This window comes from Pelobates fuscus, chromosome 1 (genome assembly GCF_036172605.1).
Source record: "Pelobates fuscus isolate aPelFus1 chromosome 1, aPelFus1.pri, whole genome shotgun sequence".
In the NCBI taxonomy this organism is placed as follows: Eukaryota; Metazoa; Chordata; class Amphibia; order Anura; family Pelobatidae; genus Pelobates; species Pelobates fuscus.
Genome location: NC_086317.1, coordinates 115709737 through 115726666, shown reverse-complemented (window position 1 = coordinate 115726666; position 16930 = coordinate 115709737).

Here is a 16930-nt window from a genome sequence, read left to right as displayed (position 1 = left end):
GCGCTTGTACAAGTTGTGACATGAAGTTGTCATTTAACAAGTTTAAAAACCTAATTCCCTTTGCTGAGCTACTAGTCCCTATGTCCCAATTTATGTCTGGGTAATTAAAATCTCCAATAATTAAAGTGTTACCAAGATTTGCAGCTTTCTCAATTTGCTCAAACAGCTGTTTACATTTAACAAGAACCCCCTCAAGTGCTATAGCACCAGATAGCCTGGATCTGAGCACCCCCAACATATCCCAAAAGCACTCAAATCTCACCAACGCAGCCGAAACGCCACCAGGGTATAATTTAGACCGACCGCACACAAGGCGCCTTCCCAAAAGAGTTCCATGAATTCAGGCTGAGCGGTTGATAAAACCAATGAATAAACTATGGGGGGGAGGGGTGACTAGGGTCCCCCCTTTGTATTTAGTGCCCCCACTCACCGCTCAGGGGTGGGGGCCGGAGGGACAATAGGTCCCCCTTATTGTTATTTTTAGGGCCCCCACCCACCACTCAGGGGTGGGGACTGGGGGGGACAGTAGGTCCCCCCTTATTGTTATTTTTAGGGACCCAACCACCGCTCAGGGGTGGGGGCCGGGGGGACCAGTAGGTCCTCCTTTATTGTTATTTTTAGGGCCCCCACCCACCGCTCAGGGGTGGTTGCTGGGGGGGACAGTAGGTCCCCCCCTTTTGTTATTTTTAGGTCCCCCACCCACCGCTCAGGGGTGGGGGCCGGGGGGAGGACAATAGGTCCCCCCTATTGGTATTTAGGGCCCCCACCCACCGCTCAGGGGTGGGGCCCAGGGGGGAGGACCCGTTTTTTATTTTTGTTAACAGTGAGCACTGTGGCTGCACACTGTTTAATAGACATGCCCCTACTCGCGGTATTGCGAGTAGGGGCACAATTTACTAATACTAAGTAATTTTTACTTAGTATTAGTAAATTTGGCCACAAAAAAAAAAATAGGGGGCGGACCGAACATCGCATATGTTTGCCGTCCGTGGCGATCGCGAACACGCTATGTTCGCCAGGAACTATTCGCCAGCGAACCGTTCGGCCCATCACTACTTGCAATAGTGTTCTAATGGATCACCTATAGACTCACCCTTATTTTATTTTCTTCATTCTCAATCCCCCAATAAAATAAAGTTCTCAGTCCATGGGGATATTTCATACATATAATTAAAGAGAATAAAAAATGGGAAGGGGGGGGGGGGGGAGTGATAGTATATACTTTTTTAATATATGTTGTGTTTTAGTTGTTTCTTTTTAATTATGTGTATGAAATATCCCCATGGACTGAGAACTGTATTGGCTTGTCCTGATGAAAGTTTGTGATGGCAAACTTAAACATTTATTTTTTATCTTGTATGCAATAAATGTTAAATTTAAATTATTTAAAATATGTTTTAGGAGTGCCCTTGCCTTGCAGCTTGCAGAAATTAAAAGCTCTGCTGATCTGCTGCTAATGTCTTGGGGCCAGATACCATCGGGCATGTACACAGGATTTGTGGAGTCTATGAGGCATCAGAGCGCTTTTGACATTACAAGGGAGATCTACATGATATTAAACAATTAAAGTGAAAATGCTTTCATATACGCTATTATAACTTTAACTTGACTATAATTTTCATTTGATCTAGAGCACACATACGATATGCATTGTGAGTATATACATGAAAATATTAAATACACTTTAAGTTCATTTGGAACTAGCACTATTTAATTTGTTTCCAAGTTGAAATTAGTGTAAGGCCCGTCAATCTCTGGGTACTGTGACATAACACGATATGGCTAAATAGTGGAACTGAATCCCCATATTTTTTATAGATAGAGATAGATGATTTAAGTAGCCTTGAATTATTTAAAACTGTTCTTTTGAGTGTGCACTATTTTTATATATGTGATTCAGACATTTAAGCACTGATGGCATATATACAGTTAGGTCCGGATATATTTTCATTATTTTGGCTCTGTGTGCCATCACAATGGATTTGAAATGAAATAACAAAGATGCAATTGATGTGCAGACTAGGGATGTGCATGGGCAAAAAATGTTTTCGGCATTCGGGACTTCGGTTCGGCACTTCAGAAATTCAGCACTACGGAACTTCGGGTAAGTGTTGGGTTAGGGTTGGGTTAGGAGTAGGGTTAGGGTCAGGAGCACGGTTAGGGTTGGGTTAGGAGTAGGGTTAAGGTTGGGTTAGGGTAGGGTTAGGGTAAGGCGTAGGGTTAGGAGTAGGATTAGGATTGGGGTTAGGAGTAGGGTTAGGGTTGGGTTAGGAGTACGGTTAGGGTTAGGGTTGGGTTAGGAGTAGGGCACTTTGGCAATTCAGTTCGGTTTGGACTTCCAAAATTCAGCCATTTGGACGCGAACCGAATTGCACATGTCTAGTGCAGTCCCCTTATTTCAAAGGCTCAAATCTAAATTGACAAATTAACATAAATAAAATGTACATTTTATATACTTTGTCAAGAATCCTTTGCAGGCAACGACTGCTTGAAGTCTGGAACACATGCACATCACCAAATGCTGGGTTTCCTACTTTGTAAGGCTTTGCCAGGACTTTACTGCAGCTGTCTTCAGTTGTCATTTGTTTAAGGCTGTTTTTGCCTTAAGTTTTGTCTTCAGCGTAAAATGCATGCTCAACTGGGTTGATATCAGGTAATTGATTGTGATCTGTAAAGTGTCATTGAATTTGGCTGTATCCTAGCAGACAATATATCCCTATACACTACAGAATTAGTTCGGCTATTTCTGTCACATCATCAATAAACACTAGTGACCCAATGTCACTGGAAACCATGCATCATACTGCCTCCACCTTGTTCCACCTTGATCTTAGTTTCATTTGTCCAAAGTATGCTCTTCTAGAACTGGGATGCTTTGTTTTATTTTCAGATGTTTTTTTGGCAAAGTCTAATCTGACTTTTCTATTCTTGAGGCTTATAAATGGTTTGCAGCTTGTAATGAACCCTCTGTGATTGCATTTGTGATGTATTCTCTTTATGGTAGACTTGGTTAATTATATACCTATCACTTGCAGAGTGCTCTCAACTTGCCTGAAAGTTGTGAAGGGGTTTTTCTTTAACAGAAAGGATTGTCCACCATTATTTTCCTAGGATGTCTAGGCCTTTTTGTGTAACACAGCTCACCAGCTCACCAGTGCAGTCCAGTTTTTTTTTTTCTCAAAATGTACCAATCTGTTGATTTGGTGACTTCTAATGTTCCTGCTAAATCTCTCATTGAGAGCACCTTTGATCTCTTCTTGTGGGTTAAGAGCAATCTCTTCCACATGTGAATACCATGCCTGGAATAAACTCCATACCTATATGCCTGCCTAATTGATGAATTGAGTCAATTGTCCAATTACTTTTGGTCCCTTGAAAAAGCGATGGCTACATATTAAAAATATGTCATTCCTAAACCCTTCCTCCAATTTGGATGCAAATACTCTCAAGTTAAAGCTGAGAAACTGCACTTTTAGTCCATATTCATCATTTTACTGTAACTTTAATTTATTTTTATAAGCTGGCGAAAACTTGTTTTGGTGTCCAAATATTTCCAAACATAAGCAAAACTGGAAAATACCTTCCAGCTATGATGTAAGGAACAATTATAACAATAAAACCATATAAAAGAAGCTAAAGTAATAAATAAATCATAACATTAGTAATGAATGCCTACTAACACACATGAGGAGACAGTGTATATCCCTAAATGACAATCTTAATGACCCACTGATAAATAACAATACAAGGCAATTATATACCAGTCTTGGGGTGGGGGGTGAGGGATGTATGTGCATATTGAGCATATTAGGTGCCCCTGACAACCAAGCTTAATTTTGTGTGGTTTTTTTTTGTACAGCTGAACTAAAGTGTGTATATGTATGTGTATATATACATATATATATATATATATATATATATATATATATATATATATATAATATATATATATAAATATATATAGTGGAACCTCAGAACTCAAACTTAATCCATTCCCGAAGGCTGTTCGAGTCTCGAAGTGTTCAAGAGCAAAATTAACATTTCCCATAAAAAATAATGTAAAATTGATTAATCTGTTCCAGACCCTTGAACGTTCCCGTTCTCGAACAATTCGGAAGTCGAACAAAAATTTGGAATAAAACATGTCTCGCTATGCTAGCGACCTTTGGTACCCGAACATACACAAAGAGCCACTTCTCATTTTCAAGTCAGACAATTATCATAAATAACTGTAATAACACCAACAGTAAATTTTTAGCAAGTTGAAAGGCAGGAACCACACAAATAAATGTATGGTGCTTATTAGAGTAATCTCTGCATTTTTAATGCACATAAATTACAGCATTTTATACTTATATGTATGCATTAAAAATGCAGAGATTACTCTAATAAGCACCTTACATTTATTTGTGTGGTTCCTGCCTTTCAACTTGCTAAAAAATTACTGTTGGTGTTATTACAGTTATTTATGATAATTGTCTGACTTGAAAATGAGAAGTGGCTCTTTGTTGTATGTTCTGGTACCGAAGATCGTTCGCATACCGAGCCATTTTTTACTCATGTCTCTTTGTTGTATGTTCGGGTACCAAAGGTCGATCGCATACCGAGACATGTTTGACTCAAAATTTATGTTCGACTTCCGAATTGTTTGAGAACGGGAACGTTCAAGTTCCGAGGTTCCACTGTATATATATCACAATATTGTGTAGTGAAACAGACATTGACCTGAGAATAAAGTACAGTTGCCAATGAGTACCAAAATGGTATAAAGTATGGTCTGGTTGTAGGAATTTAGGTAGAATCTCTTAAGTAAACATCCAAATGTAATTAAGTGGATACTTGCACCTATAAAGTATTTATTGGTCATTTTGTCTGTCGAATAAAAGGGAAACATAAAAAAGAAACGTGAATGTAGTACAACATGACTGCTGTGAACCAAACTAATATTTAATATTCATAGTCCAAACAACCAGCCAGCTAGGAAAAAAAAAACAACTGCCTAGAAAAATTAAATAGAAAAATTAAACTCAGTGCCAGTTCTTGTCTAATTTTAGTAGCAGGTCAGTTTGCCTCAGTAGTTGTTTCAGGTCACCTTGTGCAATATTTTTCACCAGATGGCCTTGTTATATTTTTTATTTTTTTATATTCTTACCATTTATTGTATTTCTTCATAAAATAAAAGGGGATACAGAAAAAAAAGGGGGGGGGGGTGTACAACAAAAAAAGGAATCCATGTTATCTTTGTACATATCAAAAAGGACATTGTTGTCAAAACAGAGTGTTATCATAATACACATCCTAAGATTTGATCTAGGATTATACTTCTACTGAAGTTGATATGTTTATTTTAACCTATTAAACTGTTAAATAGAAAGTTCCCAACATTCTGTCTCTTCCTCAGTTTCTCTCTCTTTCCTATTATTCCCTTTTTTTTCTTTTAGATCTTATATCTTAAATATTTATCTCAACCTAAGTTTGTCGATTATTTTCCTGCTATACACCCACAAAAAATAAATAAAAAAATTCTAATACAAAATTATAATTTCCCTTTCTCTCTTTTTCCTTCAAGTATTGACATTTATGTTATTATATCAGTTTACTTCCAGTTGCTTCAATGCTTTTTCATCAAATATAAGTTTTTGTACTCCCTTACCTTATTGAAAATTGAGTAGGAATGTCAGGGTAGACATTAACTATTCAAAAGATAACATTACTCAAAACCCATAAGTCATCTGTTTTCTACTCAGATACTAATTCTTTTTATTAGATTCAAGGTAAGTTTTCCACATTTGGACTATTTGTGGGCTCAGCTTCCCTATTTTTCTTTGGTTCCACATTAATATTTCATATTCTACTGTTGTCGACATTACTTCTTCAATTTCTTGTAATGAAGGTAGATCTTTGGACTTCCAATATCTAGCAATTAATAAAGACCCTGTGCTCAGTAAAAGGAATATAATTTTCTTGATTATTTTAGTAGTATTACTTGGGAGTAATCGGAGCAGTATTGTTTTTGGGTCGTGGGATATTTGCTGATTTGTAGTTTGTTTTATTATTCTTTCAATTTTCTTCCATAATATATTCACCTCTTTACATGTCCACCAGACATGCAACATAGTGCCTCTATCTGTATCGCAACGCCAGCACCTGTCTGGAGAGTCCGGGAATATAGTATGCAAGCAGGCCGGAACCATGTACCACCTATACATTATTTTCCTTGTTACTTCTAAATGTGCGGTGCTAGTAGTTAGTCCAGAATGTGCGTTGAAAATGTGTTCCCATTCCCTTATTGAAATATTCTGTTGAAGATCTTCTTGCCAATATTGCATAAATTTCCACTCTGCATTTTCCACTGGGTTGGCTAATATTTGATAGCATAAAGGCAGTGATTTTTTCGGCGGGCTTAATGATAGACATTTCTCTTCAAACTTCGATATAGAGGATTGCATCGTTTCTGTTCTTACCCGAACCTTTTCTGTATCTAAGATCGCTTTAATTTGTAGGTATGCAAATGTGTAACTTGCTGGTAATGAAAACTCTTTTTGTAGAGTCGAGAATGATTTTAAACCTGCTGTGGTACATAGATGAAACAGATGTGTAATTCCCATTTTTTCCCATTTCTGATATGGAAACGTTCCATTGCAGACGTGTACAATTTTGATTGGAGTCGCTAAGGCCCATGGGTTGGCTGTACATAATTTATCTCTGTACATATCCCATATTTTCACTAGATGTTTGGTAGAGGGCAACATATTTAAGTTTAATTGTCGTAGTTGTTGAGGTTTCCATAATAATGTTGAAAGATCCTGTGGTCCGCAATAATTATTTTCCATTGCCACCCATTGAGGGATATAATTGGTTGAATGAGCACTGATCACATTCGTGAGTATAGAAGAGTAGTAATATGCCTTTATGTTTGGTATCCCCATTCCTCCATTTTCCAGGTTTCTCATCAATAATGTTTTAGGCATTCGCGGGTGTTTGTTACCCCAGCTAAAGCGAACCATAGCAGCTTGCATAGCTGTTATATATTTTTGTGGGAGTAATAAATTCAATGATCTAAAAAGGTAAAATATCTTAGGTAATATTGACATTTTAAGTGCTGCTATTTTCCCTACCCAAGATAAGAAAAGATTCTTCCAGGATTTTAGTTGGTTATCGATTTCCTTCATTAATTTCGTATAGTTGACTAATAGGAGATCTTTTTCTTTTTTAGTGATTCTAATGCCTAAGAATATTAAATGATCTTCTCTCCAATCATAGGAAAAGCTTCCTTTCAATCTTTCATCTGTAGCTTTAGTTGTGTTGAGACACATTGCTTGAGTTTTTGTCATGTTTAATTTATAATATGATTGTTGACTGTATTGCTGCAGTTCTTTATGTAATGAGGGAAGTGATATAAATGGTTGGGTAATTGTTAAAAGAATATCATCAGCGAATATACTAAGTTTATACTCATTATGACCCACTTGTACCCCGTGTATGTTCTCATTATTTCTTATAGATATAGCCAGAGGTTCTAGGGCCAATACGTAAAGGAAAGGTGACAATGGACACCCCTGTCGGGTCCCATTAGTGATGCTGAAGGTCTTTGACTTAAATCCTGAGTAGAGTACTGCTGCTGTTGGTGTATTATAAAGAGCTTCAACTGCTGAGATAAATCCGTGTGGAAATCCATAGGCCAATAATGTTTCATGTAAAAAGTCCCAATTTAACCTGTCGAATGCCTTTTCGGCATCTAATGATAACATAATGCTTTCCTGCTTGGTGGTCTGTAATATGTTGTATAGATTTAACACCTTTCTAGTGTTATCTTGACCTTGTCTGCCGGCCACAAATACTACCTGATCCGAATGTATTAATGTTGGTATTATGTCCTTTAGTCGCTCTGCCAAGATCTTGGCATAAAGTTTTGTATCTGTATTCAGTAAAGATATCGGTCTAAAATTTTGGCAGGACTTTGGGGACTTCCCTGGTTTAGGGATAGTGATGACGTGTCCCGACAAGACCTCAGGTGGAAAAGTGCCCATCGTTTGAACAGTGTTATAAAAGCTGGTAAGAGCTGAGGCTAATTCTTTCTTAAATATATTATAATATATATTAGTAAAGCCATCCGGCCCTGGAGCTTTTTCTTTCGGCATCTTATCTATTTGTTGGAGGACTTCTTCTGTAGTGATAGGTAAACAAAGCTTCTCTGACTGAATTACCTCTATTTTTGGAAAAGCAATCTTGGACAGATATGAGCGAATAGATGTTGGCGTGGGTATTGATTGTGAGCTCTGATTTTTTAGATTGTACAACGTTTTATAGTAATGGGCAAAAGCATTGCATATTTGTACGGGTTGCATGACTTTATGACCCAAATGTGTATTGATAAAAGGGATTCTTGTCTGGGCCTGCTTATTTCGTATTCTTTGCGCTAGCACTTTGGTGGCCTTATTTCCTAATGAGTATGATGTCGCTCTAAGTTTTTTCAATGCTATACTAGCTTTCTTGAATTGAATTGATTTGATATCTTGCTGGACAGACTTTATTTGTTGTTGTAAAGCTTGGGTGGGATTTGTTTGATTCATTCTATGGATATCTTGTAATTTCCTTAGTAAATTAATTAATGTTTTATGGTTTGTTTTCTTGATATACGACGCTCTACTCAGTAATGTGCCTCGAATTACAGACTTATGTGCCAACCAAAGTGTCATCGGGTTTGTGTCTTCATTGTCATTATACTCAAAATATTGTTGTATTTCATTCCGTAGTTTATCTTTAAATGTGGAATCATTAAGCAGCTGTTCATTTAATCTCCATGGGCTTTTGTCTTTATATTGATATGAGTCCAACAGGGTTAGTATCACTGGGTTATGATCTGATTCTGCTGTAACACCTATCTCACAGCTTTTAACCAAATCCAGATGTGTGCTGAGCATAAAGTATCTGTCTATACGTGAATACGTATTGTGCACTTGCGAATGATGTGTGTATTCTCGGTCTTCTAGATGGATCGTTCTCCATATGTCATATAAACCATACGAAGCTAGTGTTTTGTTAGAAAAGTATTATGTGTATGTAGAGCTGTCAAATCTGCATTAGGTTCCATTATATGGTTAAAAGCCCCACATATTATCAACGTTCCTGTTTGAACTTTCTCAATTTTTTCCAAGATAGTTGCCATATAGCTTGCCTGATTTTTATTTGGGAAATAGCAATTGACTATTGTGTAAGTAATATTATTTAAAATACAGATAAGGATAATAAATCTGCCTTGCTGGTCTAATTGCACTGATATTAGATCAAAAGCCAATGCTTGACTCACCAGTATTGACACTCCTTTACTTTTGGTTGAAGATGTAGCATGGTATTGATGCGGAAAGTTTTTCGCATTTATTGTAGGATTAGAGCTATTTTTAAAATGTGTCTCTTGGAGACAGATTATATCCGCTTGTATGCTACGTAATTCTTTCAATAGGGCATATCGCTTATGAGGTATATTTAAACCTCTGACATTGTGTGTATAGAGTTTAATTTTGCTTTTATTTACAATAAGCAATTGGAATTATTTTAGTATGCTAGCCTGAATGTCAATACAGAGAGAGAAAAAAAAAATAAAAAAAAATAATTTATAATAGAAAAGGGAAAAAAAAGACCTAATTGGGTCAACTATACTGATATGTGCCCTACTATTGGCACTTCTTCGTTGGGGGAAAATATAAACGGATCCGGTTTTGCCGTAAGCAGCCCCGGGCCTAGTTAAATCACAAACTTCTCATTGAGAATATCATAGTGGAGAAATAAGCACGTAAAGGAGAGAGGGGAAAAAAAAAAAAACACACACACACACACAACCCCACCCCCACCCCTCCCAGCCCTCCTTCTAATGTTGTCCTAAAACAATATTGTAACACCTGCATTCCGGTACATTACATCCTGTTCTGTACATTAAACAATTAAACATTAGTAGGTATACCTTATAACATCTTGTTGCATGAGTCTTAGAAAGAAAAAAAAAAAAATGTATCTTATTTAAGCTATTGTTGATTCCTACCTCTAAATTATATTAAGCGTTTAAACTCTAGGTAATATACCTTATAGTATCTTGTTACATAAATCATATAGAACAGTGATCTCTAGTGCACCCTTATGCACAGTAAAAATTATTCTGAATTGAAAAACAAATATATATCTTATTTAGTTTCTTTTTTATTAGAGTAATTAACTTTATTAGTTAGGTAAGCTATTGCTGGTTACTACCTCTGAGTTTCTTTAAACAAATAAACATTATTTATTATACCTTATAGGTTCTTGTTACATAGGAGAGAGGGAGGGTAAAAAAAAAGAAAAAAAAAAAAGGAAGGAAAGTGGGGTGTGGGGGGAGGACAATCCCATTTCCTACCCAATGGATTCTAACACTTTTCGAAGGGTGATGTGATTCCAATTCCAATTCCAATTCCAAAAAAAAAAATTGCCTTTAGAATTTTTTTTGCATTTTTTGCATTTAGAATTTTTTTGCATTTTTTAGACATACATGCCCCTTAAATATACTCATAATATGATTTCCAATATAAAATAATATAGTTTAGCATTTTCTCTATCCTATAATACCCGTTATTGTTTATTCTTTATAGTACATAGTTTAATATTAGTACTATCCATTCTATCTGAATATATATTTTATTGAGATTCTTTTTAGTTTAAATTAAATAACAATCTAGAGATTAACAACCCAATTTTAAATATATCGTCTGTCTAGTAATAATATCTCTATTATCTTTGCTGCTTTTTAAAATATGCTGTTCTTGTTCAAAAATTGGGTTCTCCTCCCGTCTCCTCCCCTCCCCCCTCCCCTTCCTCCCCCTCTCTCTCACTTATTTTTCCGGATTATTTTACTCTTATTAACACACATTGTATACATTATATACTATTCATTTTTTTCTCTTTTTCTCCTTTTCTCCCTTTCTTTTCCTTTCCCTTTCTCTATCGTTACACTTCCTTTCTCTCTTTCGTTTAACATAACAAACATAACATACTGTATAATTTTGGAAAAACTGATCAAGATAATAATGAGGATGATAGTCTCAAACCCTTGTTGAGTTCACAGGAGTCACCCAGGTCGCCAGAGTCACCCACATCGCCATTCTCCTGTCTCCCATCGAGACTAACCGCCACCAGAGAGAGAAAAAACAAAAACAAAAACAAAAATCAAGAATGAGGGGGAACACTAGTTTGTTGCTCAGGTTAACATATTCCTCATGATATCCTAATATTTTCCAAATGTTAGCCAGCAATCCTTAATGGCTAAATGGCTAATCGTCAGATGGGGGGACTGGTGTTAAACCCCATTCCTGTAGGAGCTTGAAGCCTTTTGCTGGTGATGACACAGCATAAAATTTTCCTTCTCTGGTAATGAACAATTTTGCTGGATACCCCCATTTATATCTGATATCATTGACTCTGAGTAGTTCTATAATTTCTTTAAAGGATCTTCTGAATCTTAAAGTATCCTCTGACAGATCTGCAAATAAAAGGACTTCTTTATACTTCTCTGGTCGATCTTCTTTTGCTCTATACACCCTCATTATTTGCTCTTTCACATGAAAATAATGCACTCTCAATAGTACATCTCTTGGGCTTGAGGCCGGCAAAAATTGAGGTCTGATCAATCTGTGTATGCGGTCCAGCAAAAACATATCTTGTGGCAAATCTGGTAAAACATATTGAAATATTTCTAACATAAAGGTCTCGAGCTCCTGTGGCCCCACCTACTTTGGGATTCCTCGCACTTTGATATTATTACAACGAGATCTATCTTCGAGATCCATGAGCTTGGAATCCTGAGATAGCATTTTATCCTCTAATACACTTACACGAGACTTTAGGCCTGTCTAGGCAATAAAGACCTCTTCTACCTTTGTCTCTAGATGTATAGTCCTTGTGTCTAGCTTAATTATTTCTTCTTTTAAATCTGCAATGGCAGTTGCCACAGTTGTCTGCATTTGAATAACTGCTTTATCCAGCATATCCTGTAAAAGCTTTGGTGTGAGGAGGCCCTCTGCTTTTTTGACAGAGGCAGGTTTAGGAGCAAGTCTAGGGTCTGTATCTGTATCTGAAATTGTATCATCTTCTGTCTCAGCGTCTGTTCCATCTTGGGCCCCTGTGTCAATAAGCTTACTTTGTGTTGCTCTGACTGCAAAAAAAGCCCCTTTATCCTTCACCTCCTTTACTTCCACCAGCTTCTTTGAACGATTTGATCGATTTGAGGACATCCCAGGGTCCTTAATTCCTTCTGGGTCACTGGTAAGGCTCTAATATTACGTCTCTCACAGAGCTGCACACTTAAAGTGCTTCTAGCTCCCCTTCTCCTGCTTCTGCTTTCTGTCTTTCGTCTCTCCGTCTCGCACCCTCTTCCCTCCTGCCACCTCCCTCGTGTCTACGTCTTTCCGCCCCTCTCTTTCCTCTCTTTTTTTTTTTACGTTTTTTTGTGCGGTTTTTCTCTGAGGTTCTTTTCCTTTTTCTACAACTCTTTACAGTTTTCCTCCTCTGCCTCCACCACTCCCCTCAGATCTCACATTAATCACTATCTGCCTCCGCTCACCTCCTCCAGCATCCGCGTCCGCTCACCTCCTCCTCCTCTCCGAGCATCCGAGCTCTCAGGATGCTGGCTGCTAGTTCACTCGAATGCTTGATTCTTCTCCTCCATAACACCGTAACTCCTTAACTCCTTAACTCCTTAACTCCTTAACTCCTTAACTCCTCTTGCATGAAAAAGGAGGTAACCGCAAGAAAGAGATTAAAGAGATTAAATCAATCAGTTTTCTTTTTCACAGCTCACTCAATGTAATGCAACGCAACGCTCAAACGGCCCGGGTCTGCAATCTCGGGTACTAAGCTGCCATAGCTTCTGCTTCTGCTTCCGGTTTCCGGTCACGCCCCCGGCTCTTTAGATGGCCTTGTTTTAGAGCTTCATATCAGTCCACAATTTCCAAAAAGAGTGAATTTCTAAGGCCTCAAGGTAGTCGGGGAACTTATCCACAGTAAAGACTGATAATAGAAAACATGTAGCAGAAATTGGCTTCAGAGTCCAGTGACCTTGTAGAGTGGCCAGGATAGGTCAGGAAATATCATAATGTGTTGGTCATCAAGAATAGAGTGGGGGAGTTGAGGATCTCCTCTTTCAGGGTAAAATGGTATATTTTGCAGATATTTTCCAGGAATATCATCTTTGGAAAGATAGGCTATGCAGACTATCTTATTATATCAGAGTCTATGAAATGTACTGAGTGCTCACACAAAGCTGATCTAGAAGGGCACCATATTGTCTTGTTCGTTGGGCTCAGCAGCCTTCGAGTGATCTCAGTAATAATTTCTGGAGTAGCCTGATATCTCAACCAGGGCCAGGTCGGCAGGGTCTTCGGAAGCTTGAGAGCACTTTCTATTGCCCATCTGTTCAATGTAGGATTTAGATGACTCGGGATTGCCACAGTACGTCATGAGCTCTCAGGGAACATGTCTGCTCACATGGAAGGTGAAGACACAACCTTGGCAGAGATATCCTTAGGCACATAAATTGCAAGGAAACAGCAACATAAATAATCTGTCTATTTTATTTTTATGAAGATGTTAGTTTAAGTAGTAGCTAAGGAAAGAATTCTCCCCACCTTGCTGTTCTCTTTCTCAACAACACATAGATCATGCCTTTCCTACCCTTCAGACTTTCTCCCCGGCTACTGAACAAGAGGTGGCTGTGCTTCTCCTCTCACCTCACCATGTGCCCTCTCGCTCCTGTCCCATCTCACCTTATCAGATCTCTCTCCCCTTGTCTTGTGCCTTCCTTAAAAAACATAGCCCTGATCCGCCCTTTTCTTAAGCATGATGCTACCAAGTTGCTTGTCCATGCTCTAGTAATTTCCCACATGGATTATTGTAACCCTCTCCTTATTGGTCTTCCCAAAAGCCGTATTGCCCCGCTACAGTCTGCAATGAATGCTGCCGCAAAGACTGATTTTACTCTCTAGTCGGTCATCTCACACCTCGCCCCTCAGTCAGACGACGTTGGCGTGGGTGCGTGGTTATTGACTTTGGCTTCATTTTGACTTCCCTGTATTCTGGTATCCTTGACTTTTGGCTTTCCCTCATCGTTGTGTCTCATTCTGTGTCCCAGACCTCTGTAAGTATTCTGACCATTCTAAGGACCGGTAAGACGTTACCTTTTAATCCTAGGTGCGATACAGTTCTACGTGCTGGATCAACTAGTAAACCTGACATCAATCAATTAAGAAATGCCTTAAAACCCATCTCTTTGGGAAAGCCTGTGGCCTCCCAGAGTAACCTCTACCTCACATAACTGTCTCTTGCCCTCTCCTAAAGGGCAGCACTTTATTCTCTCCTCCAGCTCTGCTTCACTCCCACCTTATTTGATTGCTGTTTCCTGTCCTAATGTGTTTTATACCCCACCTCCTATATTCTGTAAGCTCGTTTGAGCAGAGTCCTCTTCAACCTATCGTTCCTGTAATTTTTCTTGTAATTGTCCTATTTAGAGTTAAATCCCCCCACTCATAATATTGTAAAGCACCATGGAATCTGGTGGCGCTATATAAAAGGCTATAATAATAATAATAATAATAATAATGTACACATTATACTCAAAAGTGTCTTTCCTTGATTTGTACTGAAGATCCAATGCAGATTTTAGAATTAAACCATTTTAATTCTGATTCTCAATGTCACTTTATTTATACTGTCAAGATTGTTTAAGAAAATATAAACTGCTTACTTTGGAAAGAAGTTGGATTAACTTTGGTTTCCTTTTCCTTTCAGGTTATAAGGCATCAGGGAATATCCTGCCGATTGTATCAGAATATAAAGAAGTATGAGGCACGCCAGACTCACTCCCCAATCGTCGGCTAATTCTTTCACTCTTCGGCGGTGTGCCACAGGTGTATGGCTCTCTGGTCTGCTGGCCTCTGCAGCCGCTCCATGTGGGTTGCGGCATGCAGGGAAAGGAAGATGAGCACTGTCTACCCTCCGGCTCCCCTCCCCTCCGGCGGACAGCTTTTACTTTATGCCTGCTATGTTCCCCATTGCTCCCCTTCAATGTTGAGATCTTGGGGGATCCATGGTGGCTTGCTCAGGGGAAGCGTGGGAAACAACCAGTTAAATTCCCAAACGGACATAGTGTCCCACCAACTTAGGGGGCTTGGATGCCTACCTTTACTAGAGGGATCTCCTAATTATATAGGTACACATACCACTCCTTGTGGGAGGATCTCTACTGTAACATTCACTAGGGGACCCTTACACGCAGACAGGACAGAGTAGAGAGAATTTCAATATCGATCCTTAGAATGGTTGGGTTATGCAAAAAGGGATAGTCAAAACACTAGCCGAGGTAAAGGGAAACAGAGGGACAGAATAACGAGAGTCAAAGCCAAATATCAGTAACCAGGAAATCCAAATAAGTGCAACGATCAATGGTAAACCAAAGACCACAACAGGGCACTGAGGCAAGGGAGGGGTTAGCTTATATTCACACAGGGTGTGTCTAATTGGCTAACCTCCAATTAGTGTTAACCACAACACGTGGGAGGAGTTTCTTCCCTCCCTTGTGGTCTCTGAGGTCATCACTGTGTGCCGGGTCACATGACCGGTTGCAGCACACATATAAGCATGCTGCTCTGGAGTCAGACACACTGCCAGTCTGGAGACAGGGACCAGATGACGCCGCTCGCGGTGATGAGGTAAGCAAGGTCATCGCGAGCGGTGTGGGAGCGGGGGACCTGACATCTACTCCCTCTCACCTATTTAAGGGTTCAGTGTTCAGTTGTTCTGTGGACTCTCTAGGGATCACAAGCCAGGATTTACCTTTGTTAACTCCTACAAGCCCAAATTTGCTTCCATTAACCTTACCTGCCTGGACTTTGCCTTTCTTTACCCGCTTATATTTGCCTTTGCTAACCCTTACCAGCCTTGACTTGCCTTCGTTAACCCTCATCTGTTAGGATTTGCCTTTGTTAACCATTACCAGCCTGGACTTGCCTTTGTTATCCATTACCAGCGAGGACCTACCTTTGTTAACCCTCACCAGCTTGGACTTGCCTTATTTTTTCTCACTTAGCCTGGACTTGCTTGACCTAACCCCTGCAACCCTGGACCTTATAGTGAGCTTTGCTAATTTGTTTGCTTATCCTGTCTAGAAGACTTTCTAAACTGTATTTGCTGAATGGTCCTGGTCCTATTACATTTGTTTGAAATCCTGGATTTTCTCATTTATGCCATTTATTTAATCAATAAAAACTTTAAGTTTAAGTGAGTATATTTTGTTCAAATCTCTGCATATTAAGCACATTCACCACAAACCTGTGACCGTATCCTTTGTATGAGGAATCAACCGATTTAACAGGAAAATGGTGATGTTGGCTTTAAAAGTGGCAATTCCTTAATCCAGTCCGGGTTGGCAAAAATAGGAAAATCTGAACTGGAAAATCGAATGAAAAGTCTGTCCCGAGTCGTTAACATCAAGTCAATCCAATAAGAGGAATAAGAGAAAGGGGACTATAGGTTAGTAACTAATCAGGAAGAAAGCAGTGGGAGAATCCAGAGAGACAGGAAATCAGTCCAAATATAGTGGGAGCAAACAGTAAAAAATAAATCCAGAGAGGCAAGCTAAATTCTTTAACGCAAAGTCACTCCAAGTACAGCAAAAGCAAACAGTAGGATAATCTGGGGAGGCAAGAAAAAGTCTTTAATGGGAAATTAGTCCAAGGTGGTTAAGAGAGAAGAAGGTGGTTGGTCCAAGGGAGAAGCAGTGCGGAACCTGGAAAGAGGGCGATCACACTATGCCAAACTATGCTTTTATTACTGTGCATAGAGTCTCTTAAATGCACAGACATGTACCACATGTGTGATAAACTAGGTTATACAATAACAACTCATTAACAGA